The sequence below is a fragment of the Geospiza fortis genome, unplaced genomic scaffold (genome assembly GCF_000277835.1).
Source record: "Geospiza fortis unplaced genomic scaffold, GeoFor_1.0 scaffold491, whole genome shotgun sequence".
NCBI classification, from domain to species: Eukaryota; Metazoa; Chordata; class Aves; order Passeriformes; family Thraupidae; genus Geospiza; species Geospiza fortis.
In genome coordinates, this window is record NW_005054390.1 from 2,643,695 (window position 1) to 2,659,848 (window position 16,154).

Here is a 16,154-nt window from a genome sequence, read left to right on the forward strand (position 1 = left end):
GGGGAATGATAGAGCAGCTTGGTAGGTATCTGGTATCCAGACAGGGTAATCTGCTGAGCAATCACATTTCATTTGCCCTAGTAATTAATTTGCCTAAGCCTCACTGTTTTACCACTGTTTTACCCCACTCTGTTTTACCCAGAGTAAAAGATCACCTTCCATCTAAAGGAACTGTTTTACACTATCACTTTTATCTCTTAACCCACTATTTCAGTTAACAGTAGTTTGTCCCCTACTAGGCTTCTCTAAAAAGCAATTTCTATCAAGCAAAGTTACAAGCACATAACAGGCGCTTGATTTCTTTATGGTTCTTTGAGAGGACTTTATATATATATATATTTGGGGCTCTAATTGGAATTGTAGAAAGTTGGAAACACTAAATTTCAGACCACTTAAAGTATAGATTAAAGTAGAATTTTTTTCAGTTTGGTTGATTGGACGAGAGTATTGGTGCTTTTATTTTTGTTTGTTCCTTGTTACAAATAGTGATTTAGGCCACCATTAGTGGTTACAGAAAAAAAAGGATAATGGTAAATACATTTTAGTTGTGATAGTAGAATTTGTAAAAAGTTCATCAATCACAGATGCTGCATTAGATCTGGGAGAACTTGTTTTCCAAAAGGATATTTTCCAGAGACTACAGAAAGCTTTGCTATTCTTAATATAATTATATGTGTAAAAAAAGAAAATGGTACTGTTGTATTGTGTACTTTGTTACAAAATGTATCTAATTGATTTTTTTAATTATAATTTCATTATATTTTATGGACTAAAGAACATACTTTTATTGCTGAACACAACTGTGATTATTTGTCACTGACACAGTGTTGTTTTTAAAAGTACACAATGGTTCTGCATGATTCACAGTGGTATATTGTTTTGAAAATCTGGCATGGTAGTAATCTTACTAAGATAATTTGTGCCAGAGTCTGTAGTGACCTTTATATCACTTAGCAGAGGAGAAACTACAGTTTTTAGCTTGCCTGAAAAGGAACCTTAGTATATTCAGGTGCGACTATCTTGCTTTTCTGCATAAAATTAAAACAAGAGAATGAAATGTTACAAATTAGATATTTTGGGTAGTTACTTTTTTGGTTGGTTTTTTGTTATTATTTATTTTGGTTTTTCAATATGGCTACTTGCTTGCACCAACATTATGTATCTTATTTTTGAAGCTGTGCAACCTAATGTGGAGATCACTGGACTAATAACACCCACCATTTTCTAAATGTCTGTTTATCTCAGCACCTAAATTGATAATTTCTATTGAGATAAGTAAAAAACAAACATAAAATCCCAAACAAAAAGTTCATTAACATAGAGCTAGATCTGAACCTGATCAAGAATCTGTGCAGTGTGGTGTATTGTACAGATACAGCACCTAACTGAATACTACTTCAACACTGTAAATGGGCACTGAAATATTCTCTCTCCTCTCTGTTTCTGATTATATTAACATAATGTTTTTTCAAACCTAGTCAGCATTACACTTTATCACCACTAGTGCATGTTATGCAGAATTCAATTATCTGACATGGGTTTTATGTCAATATTCTAAAGAGCTGTACCATCAAAATAGTCAATTAATAGCTTAAAATGTTTCATCTTACCATTGACTAGCGCATTCTCTAGAACAAGAATTTTTTTATACTACTTATTCATAATTACTTATGTCCCACATAGTATGAGAATACCTTTTAACAACTACTGGGAAGCAGATGTTCCATTTCCTGAAGATAATAAATAAATGGGTTTGCCTTTTTGAGTATAAAAATACAAGGAAAAAAAAAAGAAAATAAATTTTGTTCATGCACAGGGGAGTAATATGTTGCGAGAGATGTAAACGCACACAAATAAAAAGCCCAGTCTCAGGGAAATACCACCGTGGGCAAGAACAACTTGCCAAGCTGTTAGAAATAGTCACATAACTCACTGGTGACCTCTTACTTACATAAAATATGCCTAGCTCTCGACCTAACTGCAGATCCATCAGGGGAAAAAAAAAACTTCAAAAAGAAATCAGTTAATTTGAATCAATATTCCCTGGGAAGGGAAGACTGTGAAAACCCTAGTGCTTTGGAATTTCAGGTGGGTATTGATATAAAATTTTATCAAAAATTTTATCTAAACCAATTGCTTGTATACTTACATAAAATAAGTACTACAGAAGGTTCTGCCACTAGATCTTAAGAGATTTATCTGGTATACAGCATCAAGATTCATGGATTTACAGGAGTGAAAAAATGATCTCCTATCTTCTCTTACAGGACCAACAGAAGCCTGCTGGTATTTCAGCTTGAGCACTAACAGACTTCATGACTTCAGTTGAATTTAGCCAATCAAAAGCTCTGATCATTAATATGAAAAAGCTGCATCTCTGTACTTGAGCTATATTATCACTTCGCATTCTGAGCTGAAAATTCCTGGATTCATAGGACTGCAAATCCCCCATTGCTTACCATCCCTACTGCTTTGATAATTTTTTCTTTCCATCCCACACCTTCTGTCCCATTTACCTGCAAAAAAAAGTGTTTTCCTGCATATGTGCAGAAATTATTGTAAATGTTGGAGAGATGTGCAAAAAGAAGATATGGCAAAGAAGTAGGATGGTATTTACACATATAATTGCAGTATAATCCACTTTTAAAAATGCAGATTAGCTGACAGAAATTTAATAAATTCCTTCTGTTCTTTTATGATAGTCAAAGACTGCATCAGTGTGTAATTCAGAAGAATTAAATAATTTCATAGTACACTGAGGAAAACTGACTTGGCATAGTTGACTTACTGACACCAGCTATCCTCCTGCTGTCACTTTTAATTTTCTATAAACAATGATCTCTAACATCCCCTACTGCCAGAGACAATTCACAGTCTGTGAATGATAGGGATCATTCAGGACAATAGTATGCATTTTCTTATATAATACCTGAAAACTTAAAGGATTGAACCATTTGATCAAAATGACAATTTGAATTTGGGTTTCTAATAAAAAATTGATCTCCAATTATAGTATAGCTATAAAATATAGCTATGTTTTTATGAAATAAAATGTACACATATTTTTTTACCCTTTACATTTCTATGTATACCTGTACTCGTTTTTGGTTAAACATATTCAGATTTTTTTTGTATGTCGTCCCTGCAGAGAACATATAGTATAGACAATTATATATACACACATAAGCAGGGCCAGATACTTCCTCTCAGAAGTATTTTGTGGCATTTGCCCTATATTTTTCTTTTTCTGTTTCTTATATATATATATATATATATCTATATTCTTATATATATAACCTTTTTATGGCAATCATGATTTTCAAAAGAATCAATATATAGTTAAATTTGTTTTATACATCAGGTAAGGCCACAAAAATCAAACCAGACTGCTAGTGAAAAATATGCTAATTCTTCCTTATAAGTTTTATAGATAATAGTAACTCATAACCTCATTCAATTCTCCATCCTAATTTTTCAGTTTTACATCACAGTACACTTCTTCATATCAACGGATTTGTCCAACAGAATGGACACGCCCATAAAGTTGAACAGTCAAAAGCAAGTCTACCACAGTAGGTATTTATAACTTTTGAGAGAGAAAAAAAGCGAAAATCAGAGAAATTTCAAAATATATATTCAGTTAAGTTTTACAATTGGTCATTTTATTAGTCTGAACCTGACTCTATGAAGTGAAAATATGAAATCTGCAAGAAATTATGAAAGCAAATCACTTATAAACAGCACTGGTCGCTGTGTTACCATATATATATTTTACATATCCCTGCAACTACCTGTAAGAGCTGAGCAAGGCAGCCCATACACACAACTCATACAAAAGCAGCAGTGTTAAAAAAATTCAACTGTATCTTTGAACATATGGTGTGCTTATTTCAGACACTTCCAATCACAACAGGGACATAGGTCTTACGCGAAGGATATAGGCTGTAGAAATGAGGGGAACCCTCAGGAAACAGTTCAATAGGATGAACAGCTATTCTCAAGGTACAAACTGGGGCTCTCCCTACACATACTCTTTACAAATTTTCAGCTTATTTGATGATATCTCCAAAAATATTTTTACTAAAAAAAAGGAGGGACTTTTAAATATTTTCATATTGTCACCTGTTAATTTGTATCAGAAACACTATTCTAATCTGCATATTGACTGAGATATTTGTTTGCCTAAAGAAAAGTTTAAAGCAACACAAAGTTTCAAAAGATTGTGTGCTTCTCTTTAGGAACAGTTGCAAATTACAACTATAGCACTAAACAGAAGGACCCCCCAAAATAACCAGTCTCTGTTCTTTTCGTGACAGACTTGTGATGAGTTCTCAGATAACTCCAAAGACATAATTATCAATGAGAAACTGTGAGCAAAAAGCAGTGTCTGTAAAGCTGAGTTTCCTAGAGCAAAATACTCCACATGGGCTGGGAGCTGTCAATTATAGACCTTACTAATACTAGGAGAAAGCTTAACTGAATTGATTTCAGTAAAATTAGTTACTTTTATGCAGCATGGATCTGAAATACGCTGTATTAAAAGTGATAGAATCACGCTGACATATGGAGGGATTTCAATCTCTTTGGTCCACCCCATATTTTGATGTCTGGGAGTTTAGCCAAATATAATTTTGTGACAGCTGCCAAAGCAGTGGGAAAATATCACAATCAAATCTAGATAATTAATAGTCCCTATCTTTGATCAAGTCAAGATTATTCATCCCATTCTTGGAACTGTTCAGCCAGTTTGGATGCAGCCTTGGGCAATCTAATCTAGTGGGTGGCATCCATGTCTAGATCAAGGGTGGGCTGGAACTAGGTTATTTTTAAGGTCCCTTCCAATGCATTCAATGATTCAGTGAACTACTGCAATCAGTTTAAGGGCCAAGAGCTTCTCATCCTGGAGCAGAAGCTGTTAATAGGATTGAAAACAGAGGCTGTTCTAGATAATTTTAATTTGATTCTGATCTTCCAATGCAGTTTGTTGGAATGTGCTTAGGTTTTTTTGTCTGTGCCTGTCTGTGACCTATCTAATTGATAGATGTGGATGTTTATAGAAGTGTTCTGTAAATTACATTTCTCATTTAGGTATTTGTATTCCTCTGTAAGTCTGTATTATACTTTGTTTTGTTTCTCCTAAAAAGTAGCAAAAGACAAAAAGATACTAGGAAGTTCAGTGGCACTTTCCACATATGAAAAGCTCAACAAATATAATTCCACTTTAGCACTAATATTATCATGCTGTCTGTCTTTGTCTTTCACTTCTCCTATACCTTGGTACCTCTTCTTCATGACATTTTAACATTTAAGATCTTCCTTTTAAAGAGATTTTCTCCCTCTTGACTTAAAAGTTGTCTCAGTCTTTTTCCTAAACTCTTAATGCCTTCTGATCTTGATTCACCTTTCAATAGGTGATCTGATCACTAGTATGAAAGACATAAAAATCTTCTCATGATACTTCACATGGTAACTTTTTATGTATTTCTCACTATTTCCCATCTCAGATCAACCCAGAAAAACATTATAACCTTAATTTTTCACTTGAATTTTCAGGAGATGTGTTCTAGCACCAGGATGGAAGTAGATTAGTGACTTCCATAAACAGAATTACTGTCTTTTATGTTGTGCACTTACAAAGCAAAGAACCATCTAGGCTTAACTTAGCTTAATTTACTGCATCTTTTAAAATTTTCTATTTCTGATATGATTGCATATAATATTTTTAATATGATATGAAAAAAGGCAAACATCTCAAATATTTCCAAATTTCTTTTTGATCATTTTTGATTCTTAAAACAGATCGATTTTTATACATCCATAAAATTTTACTTTCAAATAATCCAGGGCAAGTGACCTTGACCCATGCAGGAGCATTAAAAGGAAAAGCAAATGATACCAGCAGGTCACTTGTTGCTGTGGGGGATGATGACCAGCACTCAAGAGCTGACTAGGTTTTTTGTCTAGAGAAGTTGGTTGCTTCATGGGGATTCACATACAGGATGCAGTGGGGAGATAGTCAAACTTGCCTGTTCCCCTGACTGTTAACCCTTGCTGTTCTTCCTTGTTTGAACCAGTTATACTAAACGAGGCAACCTGGAACATAACAGTTGTGACTGCAGAGATCTGGAAGAAATAACAGGACACTGGGACTCAGGTGGTATTATTCTGAATCCTGCAAGTAACAGAAAAGTGTGCAAAAGGAAAGTAAATAGTAAGAAATATGACAAACTAATTCCAAGCTTAAAAATTTGTAGTTCAAATTTATATATGACATTTAATTTTTTATGTAATACTGATGGGTTGCCACAAATAAATTACAGAAGAAGACTCTCTGGTGAAGAAATTATGTCTTGTATAGTTAATATGAATTCTCATGAAAAAAGTAGTAAACAAATTGAAGGATACAATCCTTGAAAAACAGTTTATTAAAAACATTAGAGAGAACCACCATCAGAAATCTAGATAATACTACACAGGAAAAAGAATATACATTAGATTTTATTTTATATGTTTTTTTTTTTTTTTGAAAGAAGACAAACTGATCAATGTTGGTATTTCAAGCTGTTAGCTTTGAGTTTGGATCCTGCAGGCAAAAAGCTAACTTCACTAAGAGGCTAATAATTGCAAAAAAATTTGTCTTTGAGTGGATTAATTTTAACTTGTTTCCAATTTTCTTGTTAATTGGAGTAAAAGAAATATTATTTGTCACCTATTATAATTTGTTAAATTGCTTTGAATTTAGCTTTTGTCAGTTTGCCAATCTAGAACTGCTTTATAGGAGATAGGAGGTTTATCTTATAACATCACAAAGATGCCTATGATAACATATAGTTTGCATTAAGTAGAAAATTGAAGTATGAACACTTAAAAGTGTTTATACTTCAAAGCCAAAATGGGCTAAAGGTGCTCTTCTTTATAGTATTTTATTACAACCCAGAATTCCCATGCTTTTATGAAAATTGAGTAATTATTATGATTTTTTTTCTCTTCCTAGGAGCAATCATATTAAATCTGGTAAAAAGGCTGAATGTAAAGCAGCTTTTTTCTCCCCATAGATCCTTTATTCCCTTATAAGTGGTCTAGAACTACAGAATCAGACAGGGATTTGTGCTGAGTCATGGTGGGATTATCTGCATAAAATAAGCAGCGTATAATCTTGTATGTTTTTTCCACAAAGACTACTGAGAGGACTGGGACATGAGCCTGTTAGTGGTAGAGGCTGACAGATCTATATCACCACGCTTGAGATGGTAAAGCATGCTCCAAGGAGCAACAGAAATGAGACAGTGAGACATTGCAACATTGTAAAAATATCTCTGAAAATTAGTTTAAAAAGATCTAAAGAGTACACTATTTTATATTTGCAATGTGGTGTCAAGGGATAGCCATTTAGCAGTGTTTTTTCTGATATTTTATGTTATTTTAACAGTATTCAATTAAGCAGGAAAGTTAGACATACCAATAAATTACTGCAGGAGCTTGATGACTATTGAGGAAGTCACTCAAAGATTGGAAAGGATTGAGAAGATGAGGATGTTCTGACACTGAAGATAGTAGAGAAGTTAAGGACAAAAAGCCCACAAAGTGGAGAGGCTGTGTTGAACATTCCATTCCTTCACAAACAACAAACTATCATGGGGAAGGGGAGGAGAAGGGGAGTAATACCCTTGTTTTTCTCTATTGAAGAAGTATTATACTACCAGTACAGATGTGACATCTCCAAGTAGTGAAGATAATCAATCCCCTTATGCATGAAACTCTTCAACAGAAGTAAGAACTTTCAAGGGAGTATCAAGGTGTTTTCCCAGTAGGTAGAAAATATATCTAGATTTACCCATAGAAATCTCCAGAATAATGAAACCAAGCAAAATGGATGACAACCCTTACTGCACCAATTGGATAGATACTTAAAAAGAAGGTATATAATTAATGAAATTGTTTTAAGCTTTCAGTGTGATTTGGGCCAGAAAAATAAATCACTGGTTTTGAAATACTCAATTCATTCCTATCCTGACAGTCTTGGTTCAGATGGATTTATGTCCCAATTGTATCTATGAATTTTCACATAGGAATATAACTAATATCTTTATGGCTGCTATAGCATTATTCCTGTTCCAACCAGTCCTAAGACATCACAGTTCAGCTGAGACTTTTTTTAGTTCAGCTGAGACTTTTTTTAGTTTCCAAAGCATAGGAAGGATGCTTCACTTCATGAACATGATCATTAGCAAACATTATCTGAAAGATATCCTAAGAAGTATTTCTGTTTTCTTTAAAAGTCTATGGTTTGTAATAGAAAAACTTCAATAATAATCCTTTTTGCAATGAGTATTTGGGGCTCAGATAATCCTATCAATGAAGTCTCTAGGTTATTTTAGAATTTTAAAAAACCCTCAGGTCCATTTATCAGGTACAGCATCGGCTTGAACTTATCACATGCAACAATTCAACTAGTTGTTTCAATTTTACACAACTGAAGGCACTGTTTTGATCTCATTTTCATTTTCATTCTTTGTTCTCTATTTCCCAATATATGAAGATTACCTGGAACTAATAGCTATAGTTCTAGCTAGGCTTCTAGTCTAACTGCTAACTGGAAGTTAGGAGATCATGTAAAAATTGGCCAAATGCTCAAATCTCACACCAAAAAATCTTTCAGTCCAAGGAATCCAGCAGAGCAATAACTGCAATCACTACTACTCTATTTTTCTGTCTTTTGTAACTGTAAACCTAAAGTAAATGGAAGGTTCAATTATTCTGGCCAGTATAAGGATGTGAAGTATAAAGATTGGTAAGTGGGCATTTGTTTCCTTGCTTTCAAGTCATTTAGGCTTTTTTTAAAACTGATGAATATCGACACATAAAAGAATGATACATCATGTATGCATGAATAATGTATGATGTAACTTCAGTTAATTTCATCTGCAAATTAATGTTTTTAAACTTCTTATACTGAGAAAAGTCAAAATATATAATGAATATTATATTTCTTATACCCCTTGTAGTAAACCATACAGTCAAATATTTTTCACATTGAGAATTGGATGAAATAACTTCTCAAAACTCTCTTGGCAGATGTGACCATCCACTCCCATTGAAATTGAAAGGTTTCCTATCAGTTTGTATGGCATCAGTTAGAGAAAATAAGTTGCTTATCTATTTTATACAGCTTTCACTGGTCTAACTAGAAGCACTCTTCAAAAAGATATATTTCTATTGACCAGTTTGTATATATCAAATAAATTCAAACATTTTATCCCTTTCGACAGTTTACTTAAACTTTGCATATCGAGTTTTATTCAAAACACGTTATTTTATCTTGTATAATAACAGACAAAAATGATATGTCTGTCCGAGGCAGTGATATATTTTAAATATGAGCATGTAGGTTCTTGACTTTATACGTTAAAACTTACGCATTAATTGTGTTCTCTGACCACAATTAATTCATGTTATAAACTGACAGCTAGGCAATTATATTTTCATGTGAAGCCTTCAATATCTATCCACTAATAAAGACTGACAAGAAGGAAACAAAATTCCTCTTTTTTCATCCAAAATCAAATTGCACCTAGCCTCTTATAACAAGAATGCTTGCAAACAATCACTTTTCTAAGTAAACTCAATCTGCCACTAATTTGGGAAAAAAATAATACCTACAGAATAGAAAACAAAAAAAACCTGAACTTTTGCACTTAAGAATCTGACATTGCTGCAATTTGTCAAAGACATAATTTCTGTCTGAAAAGGAGATAAATCACAACTACCAAATAAAATTTTAAAATTCATTAAATTTTAAAATTTAAAACCTATTTATATACTAGAATAAAATATACATTCAAATTCAAGTCCCATGGTCTCTCAGTGTGGTACTGTTTAACTACATGGCGGCTTTAATGTGCCAGAAACTTTTATTCTCTTTGAGATAGCAATTGATCATAAAAATGCTTTCATATATAAAAGAAAACCTGAATAACAGTTTTGTATTAGTAAATCAAAGCTTTTATTAAGGACACCCCAGACAAGTGTAAGCAGAATAGTCAGCATCACCTAAGTCTATTAAAACAATGTGAATGCCTGCCTTCTTTGAAGAAGGCTATAGATTCACACTGCTTTCACATTTTTGTAGAAGTGGGGCATGTGTTGTGGAAGCACCTGTTGATTCCCCAAAACTCTTTCTAAGAGATATTCATGGGCTGATTAATCCTGATGATTTTGGGGGGTTTTGTGGTTGGCTTTTTTGTTTGGCTTTTGTTTGTTTTGGGTTTTAGTTCTAGTGCACATAAATTCTCCATGACACACTTCAGCAGGTACATATTTAATTTCACCATAAACAATATTGTGAAATAAAGAAAGAAGGACAGACATTTTAATTCCAGATGAGTGATCACTGAAGCCATTATGTTGCCTACCAGACTAACCTCAGCTGCTTAGTAGTAATTTCCGTTATAAACCCTATCTGTGTATTGGTTTTATCCCTCTTTTTGAATAGTTTTTACTGACTTGTATTGTTTTGTTAGTTGATATTCTCAGGAAAAGCCTTAATCTGTCTTTAACCAGCATTCACTGTTAAAATACTGTTTAAAAACAACTGTGATTATGTTCAATTCCCTACTCTGTAGCTTTTCAAGCTCTTTTAACTTCCACAAGCTGTTGCAATTTTTAGAAGAAACAAATCAGGGAACATGAAACCTCAGTTTTGTAGAATCATTGGTAAATATTACTTTTAATGGGGCTTGGTTTACAGTAACTAAAAGCTTAATGTAGCTGTATAAATAACTGATTCATCCTATCTTAGTCTTAAGTTCTTTTGGGGTTAGGTGTTTTAATTCTCATTTGCATTTTAACTCATGGTGAAGTTCAAACTCACGCTAGAATTTTGGAAATTTAATTCTCTGTTGAATTATTCAATTTCTAAAGATATTATGATTATTTTAATAGCTTTGCTTGTTACTGTGAACCAAACCTTCTTTCTTGTCTTTCTTAAATGTCCCAAAACATAGTTCAAAACAAAATAAAAGAAGAACATTTAGTTTGTTATTATAGGGGAGTAGAAAAAAGTCTTCCTGACTAGAATTAGCATTCCTGTAAATAGATTTTTTAATGCAAATACTGCTGGAACCTTCTGTGCTTGTGCTGCGACCTGGACAATATTAGGAGAAGCATTTTGCATGGAAGACACAGTTTTATGCTTTAGAATACCCACAAACTAGCAAGGCATTCTCCATAATTTACTTTTATGAGTTTCAATTTCAAATTAATTTTACAAACTTAATGGTTTGGGAAATTATTATAGGAAACAATAATTTAGAGTTGACCTTTTTTGAGCTACCTGTTACTTGATTGGTTTAGCTCGCAATGTCTTTAATTGAATTTGTCAGCAACAAAAATATGTGTGCTAACAGCTGCTGACTTAAATTTTATAATTATTGTTATTACCTTAGATAAAAATTTAGGCAGGCAAAAAAAAGAAAAAGGAAGGGGAGTAGAACAAAGTCACCTACAGTAGTCACCTAGTGTAGTATTTACAGAGTATATGTCTTAATGAAAAGGTTTTAATACTTATTGCTTCTTTAGAAATACATTTCTACATTAGAACAAACTGTGACAAATATTTTTCATGTAGTGAAAAAAATCACAAGCTATATATGAGATGATGTGGGTAAAAAATTATTATATGTATGTTTTTCCTTAGCCATATCTTCATAATATCATCAGGAAAAACACTTTTTAAGTTCAGTCTTGAATTCTACAAATCTTAGCTCTTACTTGCTATTTCACAAATGTTTTTTGCAAGGTGCTGCACATGGGTTTGAGTAATCCCTAGTACCAACACAGGCTGGGGGAGTGAACAGATTGAGAGCAGCCCTGCTGAGGAGGACTTGGAGTTTCTGTTGGATGAGAAATGAACTTGCAGCCCATTTCTGATCTGTATCAAAAGTTGCATGGCCAGAAGGTTAAGGGGGGTTATTTGATTCGGTGTCTGTACTCTGCATTGTGAGACCCCACCTTGAGTGCTGCACTGAGCTCTGGGGTTCCTGGCATAAGAAGGACATGGACTTGTTGAACTGAGTCCAGAAGGAGGCCACCAAGATGATCAGAGGAATGGAGCACTTCCACAAGGAAAGAAATTGTTCAGCCTGGAAAAGGGAAGGCTTTGCAGTGACCTAACTGAAGCCTTCCAGTACCTGAAGGGAACCTAAAGGAAGAGGAAGATAAATTATTTACGACACCATGTAGTCACAGGGCAAGTGGGAATGGCTTCAGAGAGAGTAGGTATAGATTAGATATTAGGGAAAAATTATTTTCAGTGGGGCTGGTTAGGCACTGGAACCCAGACCCCAGAGAAGCTGTGGATGCCCATTTCTGGAGGTGTTCACAGCAAGGTTGGAACCCTGAGAAAGCTGGTCTAGTGAAATGCATCCCTGTCCATGGCAGGGAATTGGAACTAGATCACATTTAAGGTCCCTTCCAACCCAAACCATTCTATGATTCTATGAAATACAGACCTCTTCTTTGTATAATGAATTATAGGAGTAACATCAATACTTGTTTGTTTTGTTTGGTTTTTTTTTAAGAGATATTCTAAAAATGTCTAATTAAAATAGAACAAAACAACCAGACAGATGAATTTGTATACACAGGATATGAAAAAATGAAATCCATTATCAGATAACTAAGTTCTCACCTCTAAATATTTAAAAAATAATTCGGCATTGATTTTCAAGGAGGGAGTTCTGGGGTTTGTTTGTTTGCTTGTTTTTAAAGTATCTGTTTGTCATTAAGTCATGTTGCAAAGAGAGGAATCATGAAATGTATCACTGTCTTCTAGTCTGAAACAATTTTTGGAGAATAAAACAGCAGTTTCCTTCAAATGCACTATTTTTCTCATCCCATCTGACAAACTTCTTCATAGTTTCTTTTTAATGGTGTTTTGCCTAATTTCCTGCCATAGAAGAAAAGGAAATTTTATGTTATTTCTAAAGAAAATATATTTGAGGAAACATGACATTCACGAAGGGAATTGAATGCATTTGAAATTCTCTCTAACTCCAATTCACATACCAAAATGAATTCAGGATCAGGCCATTTGATTTTCCTAGGTATGATTCTTTTTCCTATTGCTCTTACAGCAACTCTTCCCTTTGTAACCTAATGCATAGTTTAAATCTGGTTATTGAGACATAAAAGCACTGTATACTATTGGGAAAAATCTATGTTTACTGTATTTGGATAATATGGGACTTATCAGAAGCATTACAATAGAGTAAGTACCAGTCAGCCAACTTTCAAGAAATCTTTCATGGCTCCACTAGTCCTTATGAATGAATTATATGAAGTGGTTAATTAATGACAAAAATTTTTAGAGCAGAACTCTCTATCCAAAGTCATTCTTCTTCTCTCAGGTTTCTGGAATTATAAATCTGGCATTTTCTTTAATATCTTGCAACAAATTAAGTAAACACATTTCAAGCTGTGGGGCTGAAAAAAATAAAAGTTCTCTTGTATTGCAGTTTTAGAACCGTCACCATAATTGCTAACCTATACTATAAGCAATTTCTCCTAATTTGAGAATATCCTGTTTCAGGGACATAGAATTATGTGCTATTGCCTATAAAATAAAAGTTTATGTATAAAAGGCATTTTGCTATAAGTATACAAAACCTCTGGATTTGGGTGGGCTATTTTTTTTTTGTTGGGTTTTTAGGGTCTTTTTTATTTGTTTGGTTGGTTGGTTTGGTTTTACTTTTGATTTTACTTTTGCTTTCTTTGTTTTACATTTTGAGAAAGCACCATATCTGACAAGATGCTGTGCTTCTCGTAGACAAAACAAGTTGATGAAAGATTTTAAGGCATGAATTGTCACAAAAGAACAAATATAGAAAAAGAGTAGAAATCTGATCCTGTAAATAGAAAATGCAAATAATAATAATCCAAGTAAAAAGTTGATGTCAGTATATTCTTTGCAGCCATTCAGAAATTTTAAAGGGTTTTTAGCAAATTTAAAAGTTGTGTTTTTCTGATATATTTGAATAATGCCTCTTGTATTGGAGTAACTATAATAAAACATTTTCTATTCTGCAGGTACTTTCAAAACCCAATTTCTACCAGTAATAGTTGTACAATGAAAATGTGGAAACTGTAGATTTAAAAAACATATGCAGGAAGCCAGGTGTTGTGATGGCATAACCTCAACCTGTTAGGAGCTTGCTTTGTACTATGGCTGTGAATTTCTTGATACAAGTCATGTAGTACATCATAGTGACATAATTAATTTAAATCCCTTCTATATAATAGCATGTTCCTTATCAGAAACATATTTCCATTCACCTGCAAAGATGAATGCATGTGAAGAGAAACACTTTGAACAAATTACTTTTGCCAAGTACTGATAGTATTCTTCCCCAAAAATAAGTAAAACCAGAAAAATCCACTGTTCATGATTTCTAGTACAGTATCATGCGGTATTGTCAGAGGGTTCAGATGTAACAGCAACCTGCTTATTTTTAAGCAGTAAAAAAGCATTTTTATTCTTCCAAGATGCCATCCATATTACTATAGGAAATCAGAACCACAATAATGAATTCAACAAAACAAACTAACTATAGTTGTTTATAGGATCAAAGCATGTTGAAAGCACAGAGCAAACAGACAAAGAAAAGTAAAGGATTTTTGCCTTTTTGGAATCTTGAATATCAAGTCAATTGTGAAGATATCATGTACAGATTTTTCATACAAGACTTCAGAAAAAGGTCAGACATGTCTTATCTTTTTAACATATATTGTCAACTATTGGGTCACTCAACATTGCTATTCATGTTTACTGAAAGACTACTGAAAATATGCAGTTATTTAGATTTGTTTTGAGTGGTTTATAAAACAGAAAAGTTGATTAAATCTATTATATATTTGCTAAAGTAAAGAGAGAAGAATACACAGTATTCTGCATTACAATGTTTCAGAATGGAATATGTTATCTAAAATTGTATTATAATACTTAAAAATCTAGAACAAAGTTTAGCATCTTCAGTACACTATGAGTAGTTTTTCTTCTTTTATATTTTTGAATGCCTGCATTTACTAAAGTGCTGCCTCAAACAGCTTCTTCAAATGAGCATGGAAAGCATAGTCTAAATGATAAATCCTCCAAAGAAAGTAAATTTTCTCTTAGGATCTTACCAGGAAACAATAAAAAATTACATGTGGGAAAGTAACTGTACAACCTTTTTTACTAATTCTCAACAGATGCAATGCTCTGAAGAATCAAAATAACAACACAGCATTATATATATAGTGAAAGTGCATTTGAATTCAAAATTGGAAAGATAAATGAAAAAAAATTACTCTTAGAATTAGAATACTCTTTTAGAGTATTCTAAGAGTACTCTACTCGAAGAGTATTCTATTAGAATACTCTTAGAAAAATTACTCTTAGAAGCTTCATATTGTATTTCATAACTTGCATAAGGTACAACAGAATTTCTGTCTCTGGAAAGTTTATCACTGTCCTAGATCAATCAGTTTTACAGGTGAACGCTACTTTCACAAAGGTCAACTTTACTAATCTATAAAAAGAAATGCATTATGAAATACACTTCCAGCAGGTTCCTGGAAAACATCGATGATAACTTCCTGTGCAAGGTAGTGAGTGATCCCAAAAGCAACTGTTTGCTGCTCAACCTCATACAAAGGCCTTGTTGATGATGTTGTTGAAGTCTTGGCTGTAGCAACCATCATATTGTGTAGCTCAGTACCCAATGAAAAGGTATCAGGACAGTGAATAAGATTACAGCCATTGACGTCGGGAGAGCTAGCTTTAGCTTCTTTGGGGATCTTCTTGAAAGAGTCCCAGAGGAACAGGCCCTGCAGGGAAGAGTGCTCCAAGGGAGTTGGTTGAAATTCAAGGATCAGTTCCTCCAGGCTCAAGAGTGATGCATGCCAATGAGAAAGAAATCAAGTGAAAAGGGCAAGAGACCTCCTTGGATGAATAAAAAACTCCTGTCATTATTCAAGAGTAAACGGGAAATACACAGGAGATGGAAGTGAGGTTAGGTCACTTGGAGTGAATATAGAGAGGTGATCAAAGTAGAAATGAGACTAGAAAGGCCAAGGCGCATCTAGAATTAAATGTGGCCAAGGATGTAAAGGATAAC

At 33.5% G+C, this 16,154-nt stretch overlaps 1 long non-coding RNA gene across 1 annotated transcript in view; it reads right to left on the reverse strand.

The window, feature by feature from the left end:
* LOC115948405 overlaps positions 1-16,154 on the reverse strand; it is a 471,151-nt gene that overhangs the window by 208,327 nt on the left and 246,670 nt on the right. The window lies entirely within an intron of this gene.